This window comes from Ornithorhynchus anatinus, chromosome 8 (genome assembly GCF_004115215.2).
Source record: "Ornithorhynchus anatinus isolate Pmale09 chromosome 8, mOrnAna1.pri.v4, whole genome shotgun sequence".
Classification (NCBI taxonomy): Eukaryota; Metazoa; Chordata; class Mammalia; order Monotremata; family Ornithorhynchidae; genus Ornithorhynchus; species Ornithorhynchus anatinus.
Window position 1 is genome coordinate 29,478,053 of NC_041735.1, and position 12,492 is coordinate 29,490,544.

Genomic DNA, 12,492 nt, shown 5'->3' on the forward strand with positions numbered 1-12,492 from the left:
CTTCTGATCAACTATTCCTACCTCCTTGATTCACACACTCAGCCCCCACCAACTTTTTCAAAGCATCACCTCCCTTCTTAAACCCCCAGCACCTCCCATAACCCTATCCCTCTCCTTCCTACCCCCATGACCTCGCCAACTCTCTCCTTGCATCAAACTGAAGCCACCAGACACGGGCCTGGCCTAAGCCTTGCAACGTGGTTTACTGGAGAGAGCCCGGGCTTGGTAATCAGAGGTCGTGGGTTCTAATCCCAGCTCCGTCACTTAGCTGTGTGACTTGGGGCAAATCGCTTCACTTCTCTGGGCCTCAGTTCCCTCATCTATAAAATAGGGATTGAGATGGCGAGCCCCATGTGGGACGACCTGATTACCTTGTATCTACTCCAGGGCTTAGAACAGTGCTTGGCACATAGTAAGCACTTAACAAATACCATCACTCTTATTATTATTCTCAACCCATCACTCCTTCAACTCTCCTGCTGCTTCCTTGACTTCCTCCCGCTTTCCAGTTATATCTCAAAATGTCTCTCACCTGTTCTCTAATTGAACCTCCTACCTGACCCTCGACTCCTTTCCCACTCACCTCCTAAAATCACTGGTTCCAACTATCCTCCTTTCCATCACTGCCTTGTTTTCACAGTCCGTTGACCCATTCCCCCTCCCTTCAAACGTGCTCTAGTTTTCCCCATTCTAAAATATCCCTTCCTCCACTACAAGGCCCCCTACCAATATCTTCCAATCTCCCTGCTTCCATGCTTTGATACAAGCTGTGCTGCCTTGTCTTATGCTGTCGAATCGTCTTCGACCCGTAGCGATGTCATGGAACTCTCCCAGAACGTCCCACCTCCATCTGCAATCGTTCTGGTCGTGGATCCAGAGAGTTTTCTTGGTAAAAATATGGAAGTGGTTTTCCATTGCATTCTTCCACGCAGGAAACTTGAGTCTTCGCCCTTGATTCTCTCCCATGCCGCTGCTGCCCAGCACAGGCGAGTTTTGACTTGTAGCCGATGGCCTTCCACTCGCTAGCCACTGCCCAAACTAGGGATGGAATGGTTAGGCCTCTGCCTGACTCTCCCACCTATGGTCGAGACTGGTAGAGTACTGGGAACTCTCCAGGTGTGATCCAGAGAGGGGGAACAAGCTGCATATCCCCACTATCTTCACTTCCTCGACCCCCACACTCTTCTTGGTGCATTACAGTCGGTCTTTCGACCACTTGACTCCCCAGACTGTCTACCTAAGGTCACCGATGACCTCCTTCTAGTCAAGTCCACAGGGTGATAATCCATCTCGATCCGACTCAATAATAATAATGTTGGTATTTGTTAAGTGCTTACTATGTGCAGAGCACTGTTCTAAGCTCTAGGGGAGATACAGGGTCATCAGGTTGTCCCACGTGAGGCTCACAGTCTTCATCCCCATTTGACAGATGAGGTAACTGAGGCCCAGAGAAGTGAAGTGACTCGTCCACGGTCACACAGCTGACAAGTGCTTTGTACACAATATACTGTTCCATTCTCTAGAAAAGACAATCTGCCTTTGGTTTGCAGACACAGTACTAACTTGGTTTTCCTCCTCCCATTATGCGTGGCTCAGTGGAAAGAGCCCAGAGTTGGGAGTCAGAGGTCATGGGTTCGAATCCCAGTTCTGCCACTTAGCTGTGTGACTGTGGGCAAGTCAGTTCATTTCTCTGTGCCTCAGCTACCTCATCTGTCAAATGGGGATGAAGACTGTGAGCCTCACGTGAGACAACCTGATGACCCTGTATCTCCCCCAGCGCTTAGAACAGTGCTCTGCACATAGTAAGCATTTAACAAACACCAAAATTATTATTATGATGGTTATTCTCATTTTCGTTAGCTGCCCTTCTTCTGCCTTGCATCCTCTGACTACCTCACATTCAGGGACCCTAGTCTTGCTCTACACTCACCCTTTCAGGGAATTTATCCATCCATGGGGCTGGGCCTCTAATTCTTTCTGGATGACTCCCAAATATCACTCAAGTCCTCGCCTCTGACCCGCAATCTTCTCTTACCTCTAAGCGACTCCACTTGGATGGCTAAAACTCGATTTGTCTTTGAAGATAGCTGATCATCTTTCCCTTAGATATACTACGCCTCCTTCTAACATTTTCATCGCTGTCAATAGTACGACCACCCGTCCTTTTCCAGAAACCCACATCCTCACAGTAATCCTTGACTCCTAACTGTCTATCAACTCCCAATTCCACATTCAATCTACTGTTAAATCCCACTAGATCTTCTGGATCTCCCACTTCCTCTCCACCCAGGGGTTTCCCATCCTGCTACAAGCTTTTGGTATGTTGTGGCTAGATTATTGCTTATTCATATTAATGTCTGTTTCCCCCTCTAGACTGTAATTTCGTTATGGACAGGGAACATGTCTGTTGATTTTGTTGTACTGTACTCTCCGATATGTTTAGTACAGTGCTCTGCACATAGTAAGTGCTCAATAAATACCATTATTTACACTGTACTTTGTGTGGGAGTAGATACAAGATCATCAGGTCTCATAATGGCGGTAGGAGGGAGTACGGGTATTGAATCCTCATTTTGCAGATGAGGAAAATTAAGTGAGTTGCCCAAGATCACACAGCAGACAAGAGGCACAGCTGGGACTAGAACCCAGGTCCTCTACTCTAGCCACAAAGCCTCGCTGCGTCCCACTTGGCTGCTCCTCCATTGCAAAGGGGTGAAGGCGACACGGGCTTGACCAGAATGCAGAGCAGGCAATCTTAACTCCAGCGTAGAAAAAGAGGATTTAGAAATGGTTCCAAAGCAGTCTCGGGAAAATAACATCACATCTGCCAAGTTTTTTTTCTTTAGTGTCTACTGATCCATCTTTAACAGTGATCCTAACAGTCCTTCCAAGGATGTCGAGGGCCCGGCTAGCCAGAGGAGAGCTCTATTCCTAGTTTTTATGTGCTCCATGGCTACCCAAATGAGGATGAGCCCAGTTTTCCTGTGATGTGGGGAGCTTCCTTCTGGCTGGACCCTACATTAAGGAAAACTGGGGTTTTTTTGCATTACTTTGATATTTTGCCACACACCATGCTCTATTCAGATAAGGTGAAGAACCTTCCCTAATTCCGCCATAGCATTCTAGCCAAAAAGTGCAGTGGAAATGCTCTCTCTGGCAGGACAGAATGTATTTATGAAAGGGCTGGAGACATCTCTGCTGTCTCTGCTGCCCCTAGGGAGGCACAGAAAACCCTACTGTTAATGAATCTCGGTCATCCCGGGGACCGATTGATATTTGCTCATAGCTCCATGCTGAAATAACATTTCAGAGTGTATTAGAAACCTTTGTAAAGAGGGCTGGAGGCATTAGAAAATGGTTGGTGCTCTCGGGCATTAATATTTGATTCAATATTTCGTAGTTGTGTGTGGCATATTTTGATGGAAGAGGCGCACAGTCGTATAAATATAAATTGGACAGGAGTTGGGTCTGGAGCTATCTTGCTGAAAGACTTTCAGCTGGATGGGAAGCTTTTTTTTTTTATGGTATCTGTTAAGCGCTTACTCTGGGTTATGGACTGTTCTAACCACAGGAGTAGATACAAGTTAATCAGATTGGACATAGTCCCATTTGGGGCTCACAGTCTTAATCCCCATTTTAAAGATGGGACCAAGCGGGCTTGTCATATAGTTAAACCCTTAAAAAATGCCTCCAGAATATCAGCAGGGATGGCCCTTCCACCCAACTAGTTTTCTCATATTTTCACGTCGTTGGCCATAAGAGATTCTGATAAGTGTGGGGGCATAACATTATACTATTTATTAAGTGGTTCCTAGGCACCAGGTGCCGTAGAAGATACAAAATATTTAGACCGGATACACTTCCTGTCCCCCAGAGGACTCGCAAGTCTCAGAAGGGTGGAGAGCAGATATCCCCATTTTACAGAGGAGGAAACAGGTTCAGAGAAGTTAAATGTGGGGACAGAGAGCAAGGGTGGGTATAGAGCCCAGATTTCCTGGTTCTTGACTTCATGATCTTTCTACTAGACCACACTGTTGTCGTGCACTCTTGCAAGGGCTTAGTACAGTGCTCTGCACACAGTAAGCACTCAGTAAATATGATGGAATGAATGAATGAGTTAATGGCAAATGGCTCAGAGGGACCCAGGTTGGCTGCTAGAATACAAAACCTGTTCTATTGATGGAGGGAGGGCCCTAAATGTACCAAACAAGAAGGGGGTCAGGGCACTGAATTTCTGGGCTGTTCTACCCTGGGAAGTATTCACTGCAGATTTTAAATACAGTTTTTCTTCGACACTTACTACACGCTGGAGATATTGTGAAGCCAATCACTGCACTAAACAATGGAGAAGATACCAGGCAATCAGTTCAGACAAAGTCCCTGTCCCACACGAGGCTCCCATATTCATTCATTCATGATGTGTTCATTCAATCGTATTCGCTGAGCGCTTACTGTGTGCAAAGCACTGTATTAAGTATGAGGGAGAAGAAGTATTAAAACTCCATTTTAAAGGTGGGGATACTGAGATGGCGAAAAGTTAGATGACTTGCCCATTGTCAAACAGCAAGCGAGTGGTGAAGCTGGGATTAAAACCTAGCTTCTCTGGCTTCCAAGCCCGTGCTCTTGCCACTAGGAAACATCACCCAGTAAGAAAGAGGAACTGTACTGGCGTCACTCCAGTTGGTCAGAGTCTGTTGGTATGGCTGCTCAGAGCCCGATAGGAGCCTCCTGTGAAGGAAGGCTCCAAGGAAGAGCTGTGAGGTCTCTCTCCTCTAAGGGAAGGCTGTCAGAATGCAGCATGGCATCGTGGATAGAGCCGGGGCCTGGCAGTCAGAAGGTCTTGAGTTCATTCATTCATTCATTCATTCATTCATTCATTCGTATTTATTGAGCGCTTTCTATGTGCAGAGGGAAAGAGAGCCTCAGTCTGGGAAGGCCTCCTGGAGTAGGTGAGCTCTCAGTAGGACTTTGAAGAGGAGAAGAGAGTTAGCTTGGCAGATGTGAGGAAAGAGGGCATTCCAGGACAGCGGTAGGACATGGGCCAAGGATTGACGGCGGGACAGGTGCGAATGGGGGACGGTGAGGAATTGAGCAGCAGAGGAACGGAGTGTATGGGGTGGGCAGTAGAGAGAAGGTAGGTGAGGTAGGAGGGGGCCAGGTGATGGAGAGCTTTGAAGCCAAGAGTGAGGAGTTTTTGTTTTGTGCAAAGGTCAGTAGGCAACCACTGGAAGTTTTTAAGGAGGGGAGTGACATTCCCAGAACCTTTCTGTAGGAAGATTATCTGGGCAGCGGAATGAAGAATAGACTGGAGTTGGGAGATACAGGAGGAAGGGAGATCTGAGAGGAGGCTCACCCAATAATCCAGTCGGGATATTATGAGAGCCTGTACCAGCACGATAGCAGTTTGGAGGGAGAGGAAAGGGTGGATAATAATGTTGGTATTTGTTAAGTGCTTACTATGTGCCGAGCACTGTTCTAAGCGCTGGGGTAGACACAGGGGAATCAGGTTCCCCCACGTTGGGCTCACAGTCTTAATCCTCATTTTACAGATGAGGTAACTGAGGCACCGAGAAGCTAAGTGACTTGCCCAAAGTCACACAGCTGACAAGTGGCCGAGCCGGGGTTCGAACCCATGACCTCTGACTCCAAAGCCCGTGCTCTTTCCACTGAGCCACGTTCCGGTTCCCACTTGGCGATATTGTGAAGGTGAAACCAACAGGTGTTGGTGACAGATTGGATGTGTGGGGTTCTAATCCCAGCTCCACAACGTGTCTGCTGTGTGACCTTGGGCAAGTCACTTAGCTTCTCTGTGGCACAGTTACCTCATCTGTAAAATGGGGATTGAGACTCTGAGCCCCACGTGGGACAAGGACTGTATCCAACCCAATTTGCTTGTATCTATCCTGGTGCTTAATACAGTGCCTGGTACATAGTGTAAGTGCTTAACAAATACCTTAATTATCATTATTATTATTATCATTAGAAAGCAATTCTTCAATCAGCCTCTTATCTCAGACCTCCAATTTTCCCTGGGGGCATGCCCTTGTTTGGGGCAGGGATGTGTCTGTTAATTCTGTTGTACTGTACCCTCCCAAGAGCTTAGCACAGTGCTCTGTATATAGAAAGTGCTTAGTAAATATGATTGATGGATTGATAAAGCTGAAGTGCTAAGGTGATGAATGCAACTGTCTCTTCAGGATGAATTCCAATGAGGAGAAAGAAAGATTCTTCCAACATATCTAGGGAGAGACTCAACCCGGGGCTACCAACGTCTCACAGGGACTTCGAAAGAATACGAGTGAAAGACTGGTGGTGGTGAGGCTGGGACTATTGCCAGATCTTACTGAATCGTCCTGCTACTGGAGAGCAAATTGGCCAAGCAACAGCTTCTAAGTTCCCACCCATGTATTCACTGACTGAATAAGGGAAAGGCATTTTGGAATCATTAAACAATGGTATTTATTGAATGTTTCCTGTGTGCAAAGCATTGTACTAAACTCTTGGGAGAACACAAGAGAGTAAATAGACTCATTCCTTCCCTCAAAGAGCATACAGTCTCATGTAGGTTGGATGGACAGTAAAATAAATTACAGTGTAAACATATGTTTGTGAGTATGTTGAGGTGGGATAGTTATCAAGTGCTTAGTGGTTAGAGATTCACTGGAGTAGGTGATGCATAAGGGAGGAAAAATAGGATGGGGAGATGAGAGATTAGTCAGAGAAGATTCCCTGGAGGAGAGGTGATTTTAGGGGTACTTTTAGGATGGAGAGAGTAGCCCTAAAGGGAGGGTTCAGTCAGGAGGGGAGACACGGACAAGGAGTTGATGGTAAGAGAGACCCCATTTTGTATGTTCCCAAGAGTCTTCTGATGATAAACAGTCTGTGAGATACAGAGCTCACGGTACTGCTGATCTGATCTAGTATGCCAGAGGCAGTTTTCTTTCAATCAGCTATGTTTATTGAATGGTTACTCCGTGCAGAGCACTGTATTAAATGTTTGGGAGGGCACAATTCAATCGAGTTGGCAGAAACGACCCCTGCCCAGGCTTCAGAAACTTATAATATGTGTCCTGGGCTGGACACATTCCAAACTCTGACTAGCCTGTCTGCTCTTTGTGGGCAGGGAAAATGTCTGTTACATTGTTATATTGTACTCTCCCAAGGTCTTAATAGAGTGCTTTGCACACAGTAAGCACTCAATAAATAGGAATGAGTGATTGATTGATGGCCATGCAACCCATATATTGCAAAATGACCACCACACCATCTGGCCAACTTTTGGGAGAACAGGGGGTCCTTACTTCAGGATATCATCTCACCCCCTCCAGAGCAAGGAACCTCAACTGGGATTCCATTGTGAGCCCATCACGGGACAGGGATTGCCTCAATCCATTGCCAAATTGTACATTCCAAGCGCTTAGCACAGTGCTCTGCACATAGTAAGCGCTCAATAAATATTATTGAATGACTGATTGAATGAACTGCCAGCAGAGTTGCTGCATCTCTGAGACATTGTGTACTAGAAAAAGAAGCAGTGTGGCTTAGAGGAAAGAGCCTGGGCTTGGGAGTCGGAGGACATGGGTTCTAATCCTGGCTCCTCCACTAGTCAGCTGTGTGACTTTGGGCAAGTCACTTCACTTCTCTGGGCCTCAGTTACCACCTCTGTAAAATGGGGATTAAGACTGTGAGCCCCATGTGGACCAACCTGATTACCTTGTATCTACCCCAGCATTTAGCACATAGTAAGTGCTTAACAAATACCAGCATTATTATTATTATTATTATTACTACGCTGATGGGAATGGCTTAGAGACCTCCTTTCAGCAAAGCAAGAAATGCATTACCTGCACCTTGCAGCTCTGCCAAAAGTCCCAGCAGTATCTTTAGAGGAGATGTCCTGCCTTTTCTCAAAATCTACCTCCTCTGCAAGAGCATCCAAACCCATCCATAGTATCTATTGAGCATTTACTATGTGCAGAGCACTGTACATTCCTTCGCACCTTATTAAAACACCTGCCTCTGTCCCTTCTTCCCTCCCTAACAGTCATCTAAAGCTGTTCGCTCTCCAGTGGCGTCTTCCCCACTGCTGCCAAACATGCCCTCTTCTAAAAAAGAAGCAGAAGCAGCATGGCTCAGTGAAAAGAGCCCGGGCTCGGGAGTCAGAGGTCATGGGTTCTAATCCCGACTCCGCCACTTGTCAGCTGTGTGACTGTGGGCAAGTCACTTCACTTCTCTGGGCCTCAGTTACCTCATCTGTAAAATGGGGATGAAAACTGTGAGCCCCACGAGGGACAACCTGATCACCTTGTATCCCCTCCGTGCTTAGAACAGTGCTTTGCACCTAGTAAATGCTTAACAAATACCAACATTATTATTATTTTAAAAAAACCCTCCCTTGACTCCACAGCTCCCTCCAGTTATCTCCCCATTTCCCTCTTTCCATTTCTCTTCAAGCACCTTGAGCGTGTGTCTCCACCCTCCCTCTCAGGTTCCTCTCCTCCAGTTCTCTCATTGACCCCCCCCTTCTGGCTTTGCTCCACAGAAACTGCCCTCTCAAAGGTCACTGATGATCTCCTTCTTGGGAAATCCAACAGTCTCTACTACTTCCTAGTCTTTCTCAACCTTCCCAGATTGAGAGCTTCCCCTTTTCTCCCTGCTCCCTCTGCTCCCTCTCTGCTCCCCCTTCAGCTAAACCCCTTTTCCCTCTACTCCTCCCCCTCTCCCTTCCCCTCCCTTCAGTACTGTGCTCCTCTGTATATATTTTTATTACCCTATTTATTTTGTTAATGAGGTATACATCCCCTCGATTCTACTTATTGTGATTAAGTTGTCTTGTTTTTGTCCGTCTGTCTCCCCTGATTAGACTGTAAGCCCGTCACTGGGCAGGGATTGTCTCTATCTGTTGCTGAATTGTACATTCCAAGCGCTTAGTATGGTGCTCTGCACATAGTAAGCGCTCAGTCAATACTACTGAATGAATGAATGGATGAATCAACCTCTCAACTGTCTTTAACACTGTTGACTTTTCCCTTCTCCTGGAAATGTTATCCAACCTGGGCTTCATTATCTGTCCTCTCCTGGTTAATAATGATAATAATAATGGTATTTGTTAAGCGCTTACTATGTGCCGAGCAGTGTTCTAAACAATGGGGTAGATACAAGGTAATCAGGTTGTCCCACGTGGGGCTCACAGTCTTCATCCCCATTTTAAAGATGAGGGAACTGAGGCACAGGGAAGTTAAGTGACTTGTCCAGAGTCACACAGCTGACCAATGGTGGAATTGGGAATAGAGCCCCCGACCTCTGACTTCAAGCCCGTGCTCTTTCCACTAAGCCACTTGGGTTTTCCTCATCTCTCTGGCCGTTCCTTCTCTGTTAAGTAACAGAGAAGTTACTTAACGTTTCTGTGCCTCAGTGACCTCATCTGTAAAATGGGGATTAAGACTGTGAGCCTCATGTGGGACAACCTAATTATCTTTTATCTATCCCAGCGCTTAGAACAGTGCTCGGCACATAGTAAGCGCTTAGCAAATACCAACATTATTATTATTATTATTATTAATAACTGTGAGTGTCCCTCAAGGTTCAGTTCTGAGTCCCCTTCTATTCTCCATCTTCACCCAGTCCCTTGGAGAATTCATTCACTCACATGGCTTCAACTACCACATCTATGCAGACGGTAAGCATTCAACTACCATATGATTGAATAAATTCCCCAAACTACATCGTCATGCCTGGTCTCTCTCTTTCTCTCACTCTCTCTTTCTCTCCAGTCTCAAATTTCCTCCTGCCTTCAAGACATCTCTTCTTGAATGTCTCCCCGTCAACTCAAACTAAATATGTTTAAAACAGAACTCCTTATCTTCCCACTCAAGCCCTGTCCTCCCCCTGCCTTGTCCAACACTGTAGAAGGCATAACCATCCTTCATAACAATAATAATAATAATGTTGGTATTTGTTAAGCGCTTACTATGTGCCAAGCACTGTTCTAAGCACTGGGGGAGATACAAGGTAATCAGGTTGTCCCAAGTAGGGCTCACGGCCTTCATCCCCATTTTACAGATGAGGTACCTGAGGCCCAGAGAAGTTAAGTGACTTGCCCAAGGTCACTCAGCTGAGAAGTGGCAGAGTCAGGATTAGAACCCATGACCTCGGACTCCCAAACCGGTGTTCTTTCCACTGAGCCACGCTGCTTCGTGTCCTAAAGGCCCATAGCCTTGGCATTGTCCTTGATTCCTCTCTCTCACTCAACCTACATATTCAATCCATCAGAAATCCTACCGATTTGACCTTCACGACCTCACTAAAATCCTCCCTTTCCTCTCCATCCAAACTATTACCACATTAATCCAAGCATTTATCCTATCCCTCCTTGATTACTGTATCAGCCTATTTGCTGACCTCTCTGGCTCCTGTGTTCCCCCACTCCAGGCCAGATTATTTTTCTAAAAACTTAACATGTCCAAATCAGAGCTCCTCATCTTCCCAACCAAACCCTGTCCTCCCTCTGACTTTCCCATTACTATAGATGCCACCACCATCCTCCCTCTCTCATAAGCCCATAACCTTTGCATTGTCACTGACTCCTCTCTGTCGCTCAACACACATATTCAATCTGTCACCAAATCCTGTCGGTCCCACCTTCACAACATCACTAAAATTTGCCCTTTCCTCACCATTCTAACGGGTACCATGTTAATACTATTACTCATCCTATCCTGCCTGGATTACTGCATCGGCCTCCTTGCTGGCCTCCTGGCCTCCTGTCTCTCCCCACTCCAGTCCATACTTCACTCTGCTGTCCAGATCATTTTTCTTCCAAACGTTCAGGATGTCTCACCCTCTTCCTCCAAATACTCCAACGGTTGCCTACACACTTCTCCTCACTCCTCACCATTGGTTTCAAGCAGTCCATCACCTTGCCCCTTCCTACCTTGCCTCGTTTCTCTCCTTCTTCAACCCAGCCCACATATTTTGCTCCTCTAATGCTAACCTTCTCATTGTACCTCAATTTCGTCTATCTTGCCACCGACCTCTCACCCGCATCCTGCCTCTGGCCTTCCCTCTTCCTATCCAAAAGACAATTACTCTCCCCCCACTTGAAAGCCTTATTGAAGGCACATCTCCTCCAAGAGGCCTTCCCTGTCTAAACCCTCCTTTCCTTTCCTTTCACTCCCTTCTGCATCACCCTGACTTGCTCCCTTTATTCATCCCCCCTCGCAGCCCCACAGCATTTAATTTTTTATGTCTGTTACCCCCTCTTGACTGTAGGCTCGTTTTTGGCAGGGAATGCATCTGCTATATTGTACTCTCCCAAGCGTTTAGTTCAGTGTCCTGCACAAAGTAAGCGATCAATAAATAAAATTGACTGACTACAGGGTGGGGATTATATTCTTTGGTTTCTATGCGCTCGCCTTCCCCATAACCTTGCTGAATACCTCCAAAGGGCCAAGTAAAATGTTCAATGACCAACACTGTAGGTCTTCAGTAAACAGTCTGGAAGTGATATTTTCATATAGGTTTATATGAGAGAGAGAGAAAGAGCTGGGGGAGAAAGATGGGGAAGAAAGGTTGGGGGGAGGGGACCATCGAGAAAAAGTGTGTTAAAAATATTTAGTAGTTTTGTAAGAATAAATTTAATTCAGAACACTGGAAAAACAAATTTATTGGCCCTGGTCCAGTAATGACATGAATTATGTTAAATGAGAATGGGTTTAAATACCTCCATCATCTTGAAAGCACCTTTTCCAATCATACTCATGTCTACCAACTCTGTTGTATTGTAATTTCCTAATCATTTAATTCAGTGCTCTGAACACAATAAGCACTCAATAAATAAGAATGATTGATGGATTGAAAATGTCCAGAAAGGGGATTTCGTGATGGGGGCGATGAGTTGGGTGGGAGTGGCAGAGACTTCGAAGTATGCAGCAAGAAAAGGACAGGCATGGGCATTGCAGGCGAGCATTTGGATGTGGAAACTGCTCTTCCATGACTCGATCCCTGCGAGTGGAACTGTCAATGAAAGCATTTTGGGAATAGCTTCTCTTTCCTGAGGTTGAAACATGGTCAGTGGATGGTTGTTGCTTCCCTGGGAGATGGAAGCATTTCATGGGAAGAGAAAAAGTTAATTGCTCCTTTTGAAATTTGGAAGTTTCTGAACAAACAGAGGTAGGTGGTTAGGGCACTGGGAGGTGGAGCCCGAGGTCAGGGGATGGGGCGTAAAATATGAAGCCATACATAAAAACATAAACTACATTTCCTGTCTTTGACCACTCAATTCTTTCCCTTGGGAAGTTTTTACTGGTATTTTATCTTGCTGTGAGCCCTGGCACTTCCTGTTCTGAACTGGTTAAGAAGATAATTATAACAGGGTTACGGGAAATGGGAAAAGAGGATAATGAAATGTCCATCGCTGTTCAGAAAGCATCTCTCTCATTCAGGAGGGGCAACAGGAACTGTCCCATATGAGTGGATGTATTCTAGAATACG

General features: G+C 46.0%; 1 non-coding gene across 1 annotated transcript; it reads right to left on the minus strand.

Annotated features, from left to right (window-relative positions):
• Window positions 1-996: 996 nt before the first annotated feature.
• On the minus strand, window positions 997-1,134 carry LOC114814095. Its single transcript, XR_003761837.1, has one exon. It is a non-coding gene; the product is annotated as a small nucleolar RNA SNORA7 (small nucleolar RNA).
• Between the last annotated feature and the right edge of the window lie 11,358 nt (window positions 1,135-12,492).